The following is a 13,754-nucleotide window of genomic DNA, read 5'->3' on the forward strand; positions in this document are numbered from 1 at the left end:
TATCGGTAAATGGGAAATTGTCTAGATATTTTGTATTACGCCAAGGTGTACGTCAAGGGTATCTGCTCTCTCCACTCCTATTTATTCTAGCTCTCGAGCCCTTTCTTTCCAGTATTAGAAATAACATTAAAATTGAAGGGTTCCAGTATGGCGAGAAACATTTAAAATTAACAGCATATGCAGATGATAGTTTTATATATCTCAAATCCTGAGCTCTCGATTCCGTCTCTACTTTGGGAAATTGAGGATTTTTCCTTGATTTCAGGTTATAAGATAAATTTGGATAAAACTGAAATCCTCCCTTTAACAAAATTTTGTTTTAAAGCATTGTTTGGTATCACTGGTTTTCACTGGAATTCTTCCAAGATTAAATATTTAGGTATTTGGTTCACTTCATCCATTAAAAAGTCAATTGAAGTAAATATTTCAGAGGCTTTAGAGAAAGTTGATAGATCGATTCTGGCTTGGAATCCCTTATTTTTATCTTGGTGGGGTCGTCTTGATTCCATTAAAATGATGATTTCTCCTAACATATTATATATCCTATCCATGATTCCGCTTCCTTTACCTGGTACCTTTTTTACACAATTGGACTCCAAATTGTCTAAATTCGTCTGCAACAATAAGAAATCTAGACTTTTAATTAGTCATCTTCGCCATTCTAAACAGGAGGGAGGAGTCAATTTTCCTGATTTTAGATTGTATCACAAATCCTTTTGTTTGCGCCAAGCTTCTAGGTGGATCTCCCTGTCAGACTTTAGGTTTACTCCATTATGGTTGGATATTGATTGTTCTTTTCTTTTGCCTTTTCCCCCTAGTGAGGTGGAATCCTTTTCCTATAATATTTCACTTATCTCCTCTCCGCTTCTTAAACATACTTGCTCACTTCTGCGTTCTCACTATTTACCTCCTTCGGTTTCTCATTCCTCTTTTCTGAATTCCCCTATTTGCCATAATTGTCTTATCACTATTAATAAAAAAACATTATTTTAGAAATCCTGGAGACAGAGAAATGTAGTTTGGGTCAAGGATTTATTCTCCAATAATACTCCACTTTCTTTTTCACAATTCCAACTTCTATTTCATTGTCCCAATTCATGTATGCCTAAATATCTTCTTCTTATTAATATTATTCTTGATGTACTTTTTTCCTTGCCTTCCCCTTCTTCTTCTTCGGAATTAGTCTTTTCTTTGTCCTCCTTTCTTATCTCATATCCTAAGGCATCAAATATCTCTAAACTTTTTCAGTCTCCTGTTTTGACGCGTCCTAAATCTAAAATTGAATCTCAATGGGAATTGGATTTGGGATGTACCTGGACTGTTTCCTTTTGAATAAGGTGTGGCATCGATCTTATAAAATATCCAGATCAGCTTCCACCACACAGTCACTTTTCTTTCTTTATCACAGACTTTATTTTACCCCTTATACTATAGCAACAGTTTCTGTATCCTCCACTTCAAGTTGCTGGTCCTGCGATAGCCCAAAGGGAGATCTTATGCATATCTTTTTTGAATATCCTCCTATTGTCTCTTTTTGGAGAAAAGTTTGGTGTCAGCTTACCTGCATTTTTCATTTGCAATCCCACTTATCTCCACTGGTGCTTTATTTAGGTAGTCTCTCTACTGACATTGTTTCAGATGATGATAATTTAAAATTGTTGGATCTCATGTTAGCTTTGGCCTTTCAACAAGTTACTCTCAATTGGAAAAATTCATCCAATATTTCCTATAAAGCTTGGTGGAATAATGTTTGTCACTACCATAGATTAGATATTGCTTTTACCTCTTTATGCTGCCCTTCCATAAATAGAGATTTGTACTGGTCATCTTTGACTGATTATCGTAATGTTCTTGCTTGTAATTCTACTAATTGTACATTATCTGAGATTTTTAAGCCACCATGAATTCTTTATTTTCTCTGTTCTTGAGTGAATTAGCTTACATTTATGCTTTTTTGAAAATTACTTTTTTTTCTTTCTTATATTTAACTGTTGAAGTTCCAATGCATTTTTCGTATTGTAAATGGTCTTGTCCCATTTTCCTTGTTTCCTCCCCTTTTTTATACTTTAAAATGTTAAACAGCTTTTACAACTCGTTTTAAAATTATATCATTATCATTATGACAGACATCTTGTATTGTTAGTATATAACCCATATGTATTTTGATTTTAATAAAGCTGATTTACCTTAAAAAAAAAGAAATTTGTCTTAATTATTAGTGGACATTTTTTTAGAAATTGTAGGGGGGGTTTCAAGTTACACTGTGTACTGTTTGATGGTTTCTAATTGAACTGTATTTTATGTATTTTATATATTCTTGATTTTATTACTATTTATTGTATATTCGCTTTGATGATCGATTGATCGAATAAAGCATATGTTAAATCAAATCAAACCAGTATCTTATGTGTTTTATGTGACTACAGCTGATTTTGCAGAGTGCTAATAACAGTGTAATGTTCTGTCAACTGCTTGTGTAGCAGGGAAATACTGACATGTTGCGTTTGGTCTAATTATGTTTTGTGCAATACAGTTTATTTTGATATAACTTGCTGTTGTGTTTCCTTCGTGGTGTATTTATTGTGTCTCATGGTTTGTGTGTGTTGTGCAATCACTTTACACATTGGCTCTGGGATAAGCCTGACTGCTCATGCCAAGCTGCCACGGGGGTGAGCAGGGGTGATCTTGGGTGTGTAATTCCCTCACCCTGATTGGAGTGGGTGGGCTCTGTCTGGCTTAGGTGCATACTTTAGCCAACCAGAAACCCCATTTTTAACAATTTGTATTACCTATTGCCGTTCGCCACTAGGTAGCTATAGTTAAGACCTAGTTTCCATATAAAAAGTGTTTTTTACTTGCCTTTATCTTTGGCGCCCCTTGAGGAATTTGCTGTGTGGAAATCTTTGGGGTGATCCGTCCAGGGGTCAGGCCAAGAAAAAGGGGCGGGCCCAAAACACGTACTCCCCATTCATTTTTCCATAGAGATTTTGAATAGTGATAGCGTTGAAACTACTGGATGGAATTACACCAAATTTGGCAGAGAGGTAGGTCCTGGTCCAGAAAGCAATTTTCATTGTTTTGGTGTAAACGTGATCAGTAGTTTTTGAGAAATTAAGGGGAAAACAAATTTGTAGATATAGGGGCCCAAAGGATTCACAACCCTTCCTGATATTGTGCAGCAATCTGATTGGCTGTCAACACTTTAACCAGGAAGTGAGGGTAGCCATCTTGGGACTTCCAGAGTCCCAGAAAAATATTTTAAAAAGAAAAGGGTCCAGAGTACAGACACCTTGATCCTTAGCTCTAGTGGTGAGGTCCCAGAGGGACCCCCCGAGGGCTAAAACCATTTTTAAAATGTTTCTTCCAGATACACGGCTGATCCAATGAAAATGTTTAAAAAACCTAAGTGTGGGCTCCCGCGCTTCATGCAAATTAATCCCCCAGGTGGGTCAAGTCCTGCCCTGCGGATCACCATGTCCCTTGAGTGAAATTAGTTTTTGGCATGGGGAGGCCATTCAGGCTCCCCCTCAACCCCGGCACTGCCACCTCACCAGGGCTTCAGTAAGTAAAGAAGTGGGGGGGCCACCTGGCACTCCCCACTGCTCTGAGGATTACCATCTCCTCGGTGTATATAAAATAAATAGGGGGGCACCTGGCCCCTTGTTCCACCTGGGGCCCACCACCCACCTGGGAATTCATTAGTATTTTGTGTGAGGGGTCCATGTGGCTCCCCTGCTGCCCTGGAATCACCACATCCCAAGGGCAAATATAAAAATAGTCAAGGGAGTCCATTTCCACTCCCCCTTGGCCACGGGGGTCACCATCTCCCCGGGGCTATATCTTGTTGGAGGGGGGCCGGAACATTTTTTGCTCCTCCAGGTATTGCTTTGTAGGCTTTGTATTGAATGTGAGCAAATCTGTTATATAAAACACATACTATTTGTACATTTTTTAATGTGTTTTTCTCCATGATTTGTCAAACAATATTCCACAAAGATATATATATATATATATATATATATATATAAATATATATATAAATATATATATATATATATATATATATACTTATATATATATATATATAAATATATATATATATATACTTATATATATATATATATTATATATATATATATATATATATATATAATGTGTAGAAATATAGAGATGGAAGTGATGAGATAGAATTTTCAACTTCACTGTTATTTCTTTGAAGAAGAAATAGAGCTCTGTTGCTTTCCAACAATCAGCAGTCTGTGTGGGTGTTGGCAGTATTTTATAGGATTGACCTGTGTTAACAGTACACTTTGTGTTAATAACCAATGAGAAAATGCTTTATTTATTCATTGTATTTGTTATCTAGTTTTCAATTTGTTTTCATAATCATGTGGGCATAAATGTGTGTTTAGTAGTATTGGGCTGTGTTTATACATCATTTTGTGTTCATAACCAGTGACATAATGCTTAACTTCTTTATTGTATTTATTATCTAATTTTCTATTGGGTGTCATTGTGAAGTGACCAGAAATGGGTGTTTCACATGTCTTTGTGATACTTGTGAAAATGATTTGCTGCATTCTATTTTATTTTGTGTTCAAGCCAATAATTCAGCTCCTTTCAAAATAAGGTTGTTGGTGTAGCATACGTTGCTAATGGCCAATCATCAAACTTTGTATATATTTCTTTGTCTGCCTCTGTGTTCCTCATTGGTCTATTTGCAGTGCAAGTGCAAGATGGTTTGTGTGTGGCTTGCTGGACATAGTTTCATTGTTTGAACCATGAAGCATGCCAGGGAGGTTGAGTTTGAAGCTGAGTTAGACTTTAAAGGTGTAAATTTAACATGGAATGGTATAAGAGGTTTGTGGTGGAATATTTTTGTCTGGTATTGCATGCAACCATCCTCATTTTATGTTTATCCCCTGTGGTGGCAATGATATTTGTCACTTAACTGGAGTTAGACTAGAAATTGAGATCAAGGAAACATTTTCCACCTTAATATTAATGTCTCCAAACACATATCTTGTGTTCTCCAACATATCACAGAGACAAAAATGAAATTGGTTGGGTGTAAATGCTGCAACTTTTTGAAGAGACTTAGGGGGTGATTCTGATTCTGGCGGGCGGCGGAGGCCGCCCGCCAGAATTCCGCCCCCATTATACCGCTCCGCGGTCAGAAGACCGCGGAGGGTATTATGAGTTTTTCCCTGGGCTGGCGGGCGGTCTCCAAAAGACCGCCCGCCAGCCCAGGGAAAAACTCCCTTCCCACGAGGATGCCGGCTCGTAATCGAGCCGGCGGAGTGGGAAGGTGCGACAGGTGCAGTGGCACCCGTCGCGTATTTCAGTGTCTGCAAGGCAGACACTGAAATACTTTGTGGGGCCCTCTTACGGGGGCCCCTGCCGTGCCCATGCCATTGGCATGGGCACGGCAGGGGCCCCCAGGGGCCCCGCGACCCCCCCTACCGCCATCCTGTTCATGGCGGCTTTCCCGCCATGAACAGGATGGGGGTAGGGGGGGTCAGAATCCTCATGGCTGCGGAGCGCGCTCCGCAGCCATGGAGGATTCAAACGAGCAGCGGAAAGCCAGCGGGAGACCGCTGACTTTCCGCTTCTGACCGCGGCTGAACCGCTGCGGTCAGAATGCTCGTTGGAGCACCGCCAGCCTGTTGGCGGTGCTCCCGTGGTCAGTGGCCCTGGCGGCCACCGGCCGCCAGGGTCAGAATGACCCCCTCAGAGTTATATCACAAAGACAGTGTCAGCATTCCTTAGAGCTCATGGAATGTCCTCCATTTTTCATTTGGATACCAATTATTTGAATGTAGTACTATACCATCCCGATGGTGTACATTTTACCAGAGGAAACCAACATTTCCTTACAAACCTCAAAACCTGACTTCACAACCATATTGTAATTTATGTAATTCCAGAGCCACCCTATATTGCGTGTAATGTAATTTTTTCATTTAATTTTTTGTGTATTTTTGGGTATTGCAGTACTTCCTAGACATTTGCACAGTGGTACCACAGAAATCCATAAATAATTTAAAAAAAGATATATCAGGAAACTAACTACCTTTCCCTATGTCTACAGAGTGTGCTAAACCAGAAAATTCCTTCCTGTACATTAACTAACACTCCTTGACCTACATTTTCCATTTAAACAGTCTATACAGCCAAAGTGCGAACTAAACAAGATGGCTGCCCTTTTATTTGTTAAGGTTTTCACTATGCAATAATTTTGTGTTTTGTCATTGCCATGTACTGCACTAGTGCCCCTGTATTACAGTGGTATATCACTGCTCAATATATCCCTAAGTTTTTTGTGTCTTATAACTTAAAAACTGCCAAACTAATTCACTTCAAATACCAAAAGGTATGTTTTCCACACCATAATCTATGTTCCTGCCAAATTTTAATAAAATCCAGTCAGACGTTTGGCCACTGCATCTGTCAAAAACGTCTGTGGAAAATGTATTGGTAGACAAATCCTTTTTCACTGAATTCAAATGTTTTTCATTTTTAAATAAAAATGTGTTTCAAATTGTAGTCTTGAGTGTTATTTAATTGAGTGTTGTTAATTGCAGTGTCATTGAGTATAGTGAAGGACAGTGTTGTACAATCTAATCTCATAGACCGTATTGTTGTAGAGTGGAACTGAGTGAAGTGAAGTAGAGTAGAGTGGAGTGGCATTATGTATAGTGGAATAAAGTGTTACACAGAGAAGTGAGAGGGCGTGCAGTATAGTGGAGCGTCCTAGAGTGGAGTGGCATATTGTACAGTGGAGTGGTATGCCGTACAGTACAATTAAGTGTTGTATAGTGGAGTGATATTGACTACATTGTTATGGAGTGGAGTGTCATTGAGTATACTGTCTTACAGTGGCATGAAAGGGTTAAGAATATTGTACAATTTAGTAGCACAGAGTGGAGTGCAGTTCAGTAAAGTGTTGTATAGTTCAGTTTTGCGGAGTGGAGTGTCACCCCGTTAGTGGCTGAGGGTAACATACAGTTTAATGTCATACAGTGGAGTGTCATAGAATGGTGTGTCATACAGTAGAAAGTGAAACATTGTTGTGCAGTGTCAGAAAGTGTTGTAGAATGGAGTTCTGTATCATACGGTAGAGTAGAATGTTATAGAGAGTAGTGGAATCAATCAATCAATCAGAACATTTGAGGAGCCCTTCTTGTTACCCGAGAGTGTAACCAGGCACCGGCAGGGTCCATTTGATTAGCTGAATAGTCCAGCTTTCAGGGACTTTCAGAACTGTGAAAGAGATGGGAAGGTCTGGAGAGGAAAGGGCAGAATGTTCTAAGTCTTTGCTGCTAGGTAGGAAAAGGAGTGACCTCTGCATATTCTGTGTGAGATGCTGGGGGGTGAGGGTTAGAGAAAGGAAGTCAGAGCAGAGTAATCTGGTGGGCTGTTTAGGCCGTGGTTCAAGTAGGCAGGTCTTCACTTGTGTAGGTCTTTGTATGCGTGGGTCTGGAGTTTGAACTGGCATTTTTTCTCTACAGGGAGCCAGGGAAATTCCATGAGGTAGGGAGGGGGTGTGAGTTTATCTAGGGAGAAACAGGACGTGTCTGGCTACAGCGTTCTGTATGGTTTGTAGTTGTTGGAGGAGGAGAGCTGTGATCCCTGCGTAGAGGGTGTTTCCATAGTCCAGCTGGCTGGAGATGAGGGTCTGGGTGATGGTGCGTCTTGAGCTTTAGGCTAGCCGTTTGAATGTCTGACAAAGCCTTCAGAGGATTAAAAAGCAGGAGGAGGAGAGGGAGTTGACCTGAATTGTCATGGTTAGCTGGTTGTCCACAATGATGGCTAGGTTCCTAGCATGGTCTGTGGGGGTAGCAGTAGGTCTGAGATTTGAGGGCCACCAGAATGTCTCCTATGAGGAGTTTTTGTTTCTAAAGATTAGTTCCTCTGTCCAGTTGGTGACGTCTGTCACACAGTTGTGGAAGTTAGTCTTGGTGTTGGTGTTGTCTTTGAAGACAGAGAGAATGAGTTGAGTCCATGGGTTTTGACGATGTTGGCCAGAGGTGCCATTTTAATGTTGAAGAGGGAGGGGCCGAGTGAGGATCTTTGGAGTACTCCTCAGATGATTTCATTCACTTTAGTGGTGAAGGGGATAGGCATACTTTTTGCATTCTTCTGGTGAGGAAGGGGCGGTCCATCTGAGAGCTTCTCTTTGGATGTCTATGTTGTGCAGGCTTGTGATGAGTGTGTCGTGGGAACCTATATTGCAGGCTAAGGCTGCTGGGAGGTCCATGAGGATCAGAGTTGCAGTCATTAGCACAGATGACATTGTCTTGGTGCTGTGGTTTCTGCGTAATCCTGATTGGCGAAGTCCAGCAGAAGGCTCTGTTCTAGCTGTGTTGAGGGTTGTTGGTTGTAGTTATGTGTGCTAAAGTGTCATATAGTGAAATTCAGTGGCATATAGTAGAAGGGCCGGAAGGGTATGGAGTGCAAAAAAATTTCATATAGGCCCTCATTCTGACCTTGGCGGTCGGCGGAGAGGCGGCGGTCGGACCGCGAACAGACCGGCGGTCAGAAAAATGGCATTCTGACCGCGGCGGTCACCGCCGCGATCGACCGCCACTTCCCCACTCCGACCGCCACGGCGGTCATGACCGCCGGGCTGGAGTTTGCGCACTCCGGCCCGGCGGTCGTCCCAAGACCGCCAACGGTATCATGACCCTGCCTACCGCCGCGGTTTCTGGCGGGCGGGAACCGCCATGCGAACCATGGCGGTAGGCACTATCGGGGCCAGGGAATTCCTTCCCTGGCACTGATAGGGGTCTCCCCCACCCCCCACTACCCACCCGAGTCCTCCCCCCACACCCTCCACCCCCCTGCCACCCCCCAGAGGTGGTACGAACCCCCTCCCCATCCCCACCCCGACATGCACATACATACACCCCGACATGCACACACCCCCAACATGCACATATACACACCCCCTACACACATACACAATGGGGACACATACCCGCACACATACATGCAGACATGCGCACCTGCCGAACAGCACACATTACCCATAGACACAGCAGCACCCCCGCCCGCATACACGCACTCACACACCCCCTCTACACACTCACATGCACACCCCCATGCACGCCGACATCACACAACACCCCCCCTCCCCCTCCCCTCGCGGACGGTCAACTTACCTTGTGCGTTGGTCCTCCGAGAGGCGACGGGAGCCATGGGGAGGTGACCGCCAACAGAACACCGCCAACAGAAGACCGCCACACAGATATGTGGGTCGTAATTCTGTGGGCGGTGTTCTGCTGGCGTGGCGGTGGAGGTTGACCAGTCTCCACTTTTCCGCCGACCTCCAGTGTGGCTGCTGGCGGTTTCCCGGCGGAACGCTCCCAGCGGTCGGAATGTGCACAGCGGCATACCGCCGCGGTCGGCGGTCTTCACCGCGGCGGTAACTCGGCGGTCTCGCGAAAAGACCGCCAAGGTCAGAATGAGGGCCATAGTGTCCTAAAGTTTTGTAGACTCTTATAGAGTGAAGTTACATAGAGTACAGTAGGGTGTTGTACAGTGGACCAGTGTTGAGTGGAGAGTTAAACAGTGACGTGCTGTGGGCTAAAGTATCATACAGTGGAGTAAAGTGGAGTTCACTGAAGTTATGTAGGATAGAGTGGAGTAAACTGTGGTAAAGAAGAGTGTCATACTGTACAGTAGAGTCGGGTGGAGTAGATTGAGGTGGCCTGGCATAGCATACAATGCAGTAAAGTTTCATAAAGCGGAGTGTTCTATTGTACACTGGAGTCAGTAGTGTCCCATAGAGTTTTGTACAGCAGAGTACAGTGGAGTACATTTGAGTGGCACAGAGTAGAGTATATTGTTGCAGAGTAAAGTAACGTACAGTGTTGTAGAGTGTGGGAAAGTGTAGTGATATAGGGCCAGATATGGGAAATTTCTGAACTGCGACTCACAAATTGCGATTCAGAGAGACTCGCAATTTGCGAGCCGCAATTCAGGATGCAGGATGGTGTCCCTGACACCATCTGCGACTCGCGAGGGGGTCTCAAAGGCCCACCTCATTAATATTAATGAGGTGGGTTGCAATTTGCGACCCCCTTGCGACTTGCAGCACTCACAGGGATGGTGGCCTGCTGGAGACAGCAGACCACCATGTCTGTCACTGCTTTTAAATAAAACTTTTTTTTTTTTTGTAATGCAGCCCGTTTTCCTTAAAGGAAAACAAGATGCATTACAAAATGAAAAATTCAAACGTTTTTGTTTAATTTTTTCAGAGCAGGCAGTGGTCCATAGGACCACTAACTGCTCTGAAAAAATGTTTTCCATGCCATTCACAAAGGGGAAGGGATCCCATGGGGACCCCTTCCCTTTTGTGAATGGGTTACCACCAGTATGACACTGGTGGTAACTGTGATTGCTTTGCGACCGCGTTCGCGGTCACAAAGCAATGCAGCATCACACTGCGACTCGCAATTAGGAAGGGGAACACCCCTTCCTAATTGCAACTCGCAGTTCAGTTTTTTGGAGTCGGTATCCAGGTTACCGACTCGCAAAACGAGAATTGGGCATCGCAATGTGGGTTTTCGCTGTTTGCGACGTGCAAAACCTTTCCTACATCTGGCCCATAGAGTGTTGTAGAGTTGAGAGGCATAGAGTTGCATAGAGTGGCATACAGTCAAATAGTGGAGTACAATGAAGTACAGTGGAGTAGTGTATCACATATCACAGTGGAATAAAGTGGGGTTGAGTGGCATAGAGGTAGTTGCATAGCATGTTTTAAAATGAAATAGAGTGTCGTAGAGTGGTATAGAGTTAAGTAGAGTACTGTACAGTGGCATAGAGTGGAGCACATTATTTTACAGTTGACTGTAGGGGCATAAAGTGGAGTGCAATGTCATAAAGTTGTATATAGTCCAGTAGAGTGTTATAGAGTGTACTTTTATAGAGTAGTGTAGAGTTTTGTAGAGTGCAGTGGCGTACATTGGAGTATCTTACAGTAGCATAGAGTGGGGGTAATCTGCTGTACAGTAGAGTCTGGTGGAGTGATGTAGTGTAGCATAAAGTGGACTAAAGTGTCAAATAGTGGAGGGGCATATTGTATAGTATAGTGCCACCGAGAAGAGTATAGTTCAGTGGCATAGCATAGAGTGGTTAAAGTGTTATAGATTGGGGTGCATGTTTTATAGTGGTGTGGCTGTATTGTAAAGTATAGGAAACTGTCATAGAGTGGAGTCGAGAGGAGGGGCATATAGTAGTATACAGTTTTATAGAGTGGAGTGAGAGTGAGATAGAATAGAGTACAGTGTGGTAGAGTGTGGTACAGTGGAGTGCCATAAAGTGTTGTAATGTTAGGTAGCATACAGTGCCTTTGAGTGGCGTTGCATAGAGTGGAGTAGTGGGGTGGAGTCAAGTAGGGTTAAGAAGTATGATATTGTTGAAAATGGGTTATTGGTAAGGGCAGGTAAGTACCTACACTTAGCAATAGGCCATTAACCTTCACTTAGGTCCAGTTAGGTCTCACTAAATTAAGCCTACCTCAACCTTTGGAAGCTTGGTAACAATCGACAAGGCTTAACTTAGGAGACAGAGCGTAAAGCGTTTAAATATCAAAAAGCAGTAGTTAAATAAAACACAGGAAACTGTTTAAAAATCCATAACCAATTTATAAAAATAGGAAATATTTTTTGCTTTAAAATTACACCAAAACAAATAAAATTGGATAAATGGAATCAGAGATATGAATTTTTAAAGAATTAACGCTTTTTTAGTGCTTAGAAATTAATAGCACCAATCTGGTCATCTGGCCGCACCTTGACCGTGGCCTGGCATAGCATACAATGCAGTAAAGTTTCATAAAGCGGAGTGTTCTATTGTACACTGGAGTCAGTAGTGTCCCATAGAGGTTTGTACAGCAGAGTACAGTGGAGTACATTTGAGTGGCACAGAGTAGAGTATATTGTTGCAGAGTAAAGTAACGTACAGTGTTGTAGAGTGTGGGAAAGTGTAGTGATATAGGGCCAGATATGGGAAATTTCTGAACTGCGACTCACAAATTGCGAGTCAGAGAGACTCGCAATTTGCGAGCCGCAATTCAGGATGCAGGATGGTGTCCCTGACACCATCTGCGACTCGCGAGGGGGTCTCAAAGGCCCACCTCATTAATATTAATGAGGTGGGTTGCAATTTGCGACCCCCTTGCGACTTGCAGCACTCACAGGGATGGTGGCCTGCTGGAGACAGCAGACCACCATGTCTGTCACTGCTTTTAAATAAAACTTTTTTTTTTTTTTGCAATGCAGCCCGTTTTCCTTAAAGGAAAACAAGATGCATTACAAAATGAAAAATTCAAACGTTTTTGTTTAATTTTTTCAGAGCAGGCAGTGGTCCATAGGACCACTAACTGCTCGGAATTTTTTTTTCCATGCCATTCACAAAGGGGAAGGGATCCCATGGGGACCCTTTCCGTTTTGTAAATGGGTTACCACCAGTATGAAACTGGTGGTAACTGTGATTGCTTTGCGACCGCATTCGCGGTCACAAAGCAATGCAGCATCACGCTGCGACTCGCAATTAGGAAGGGGAACACCCCTTCCTAATTGCAACTCGCAGTTCAGTTTTTTGGAGTCGGTAACCAGGTTACCGACTCGCAAAACGAGAATTGGGCATCTCAATGTGGGTTTTCGCTGTTTGCGACGTGCAAAACCTTTCCTACATCTGGCCCATAGAGTGTTGTAGAGTTGAGAGGCATAGAGTTGCATAGAGTGGCATACAGTCAAATAGTGGAGTACAATGAAGTACAGTGGAGTAGTGTATCACATATCACAGTGGAGTAAAGTGGGGTTGAGTGGCATAGAGGTAGTTGCATAGCATGTTTTAAAATGAAATAGAGTGTCGTAGAGTGGTATAGAGTTAAGTAGAGTACTGTACAGTGGCATAGAGTGGAGCACATTATTTTACAGTTGACTGTAGGGGCATAAAGTGGAGTGCAATGTCATAAAGTTGTATATAGTCCAGTAGAGTGTTATAGAGTGTACTTTTATAGAGTAGTGTAGAGTTTTGTAGAGTGCAGTGGCGTACATTGGAGTATCTTACAGTAGCATAGAGTGGGGGTAATCTGCTGTACAGTAGAGTCTGGTGGAGTGATGTAGTGTAGCATAAAGTGGACTAAAGTGTCAAATAGTGGAGGGGAATATTGTATAGTATAGTGCCACTGAGAAGAGTATAGTTCAGTGGCATAGCATAGAGTGGTTAAAGTGTTATAGATTGGGGTGCATGTTTTATAGTGGTGTGGCTGTATTGTAAAGTATAGGAAACTGTCATAGAGTGGAGTCGAGAGGAGGGGCATATAGTAGTATACAGTTTTATAGAGTGGAGTGAGAGTGAGATAGAATAGAGTACAGTGTGGTAGAGTGTGGTACAGTGGAGTGGCGTAAAGTGTTGTAATGTTAAGTAGCATACAGTGCCTTTGAGTGGCGTTGCATAGAGTGGAGTAGTGGGGTGGAGTCAAGTAGGGTTAAGAAGTATGATATTGTTGAAAATGGGTTATTGGTAAGGGCAGGTAAGTACCTACACTTAGCAATAGGCCATTAACCTTCACTTAGGTCCAGTTAGGTCTCACTAAATTAAGCCCACCTCAACCTTTGGAAGCTTGGCAACAATCGACAAGGCTTAACTTAGGAGACAGAGCGTAAAGCGTTTAAATATCAAAAAACAGTAGTTAAATAAAACACAGGAAACTGTTTAAAAATCCATAACCAATTTATAAA

Source organism: Pleurodeles waltl, chromosome 5 (genome assembly GCF_031143425.1).
Source record: "Pleurodeles waltl isolate 20211129_DDA chromosome 5, aPleWal1.hap1.20221129, whole genome shotgun sequence".
NCBI lineage: Eukaryota > Metazoa > Chordata > Amphibia > Caudata > Salamandridae > Pleurodeles > Pleurodeles waltl.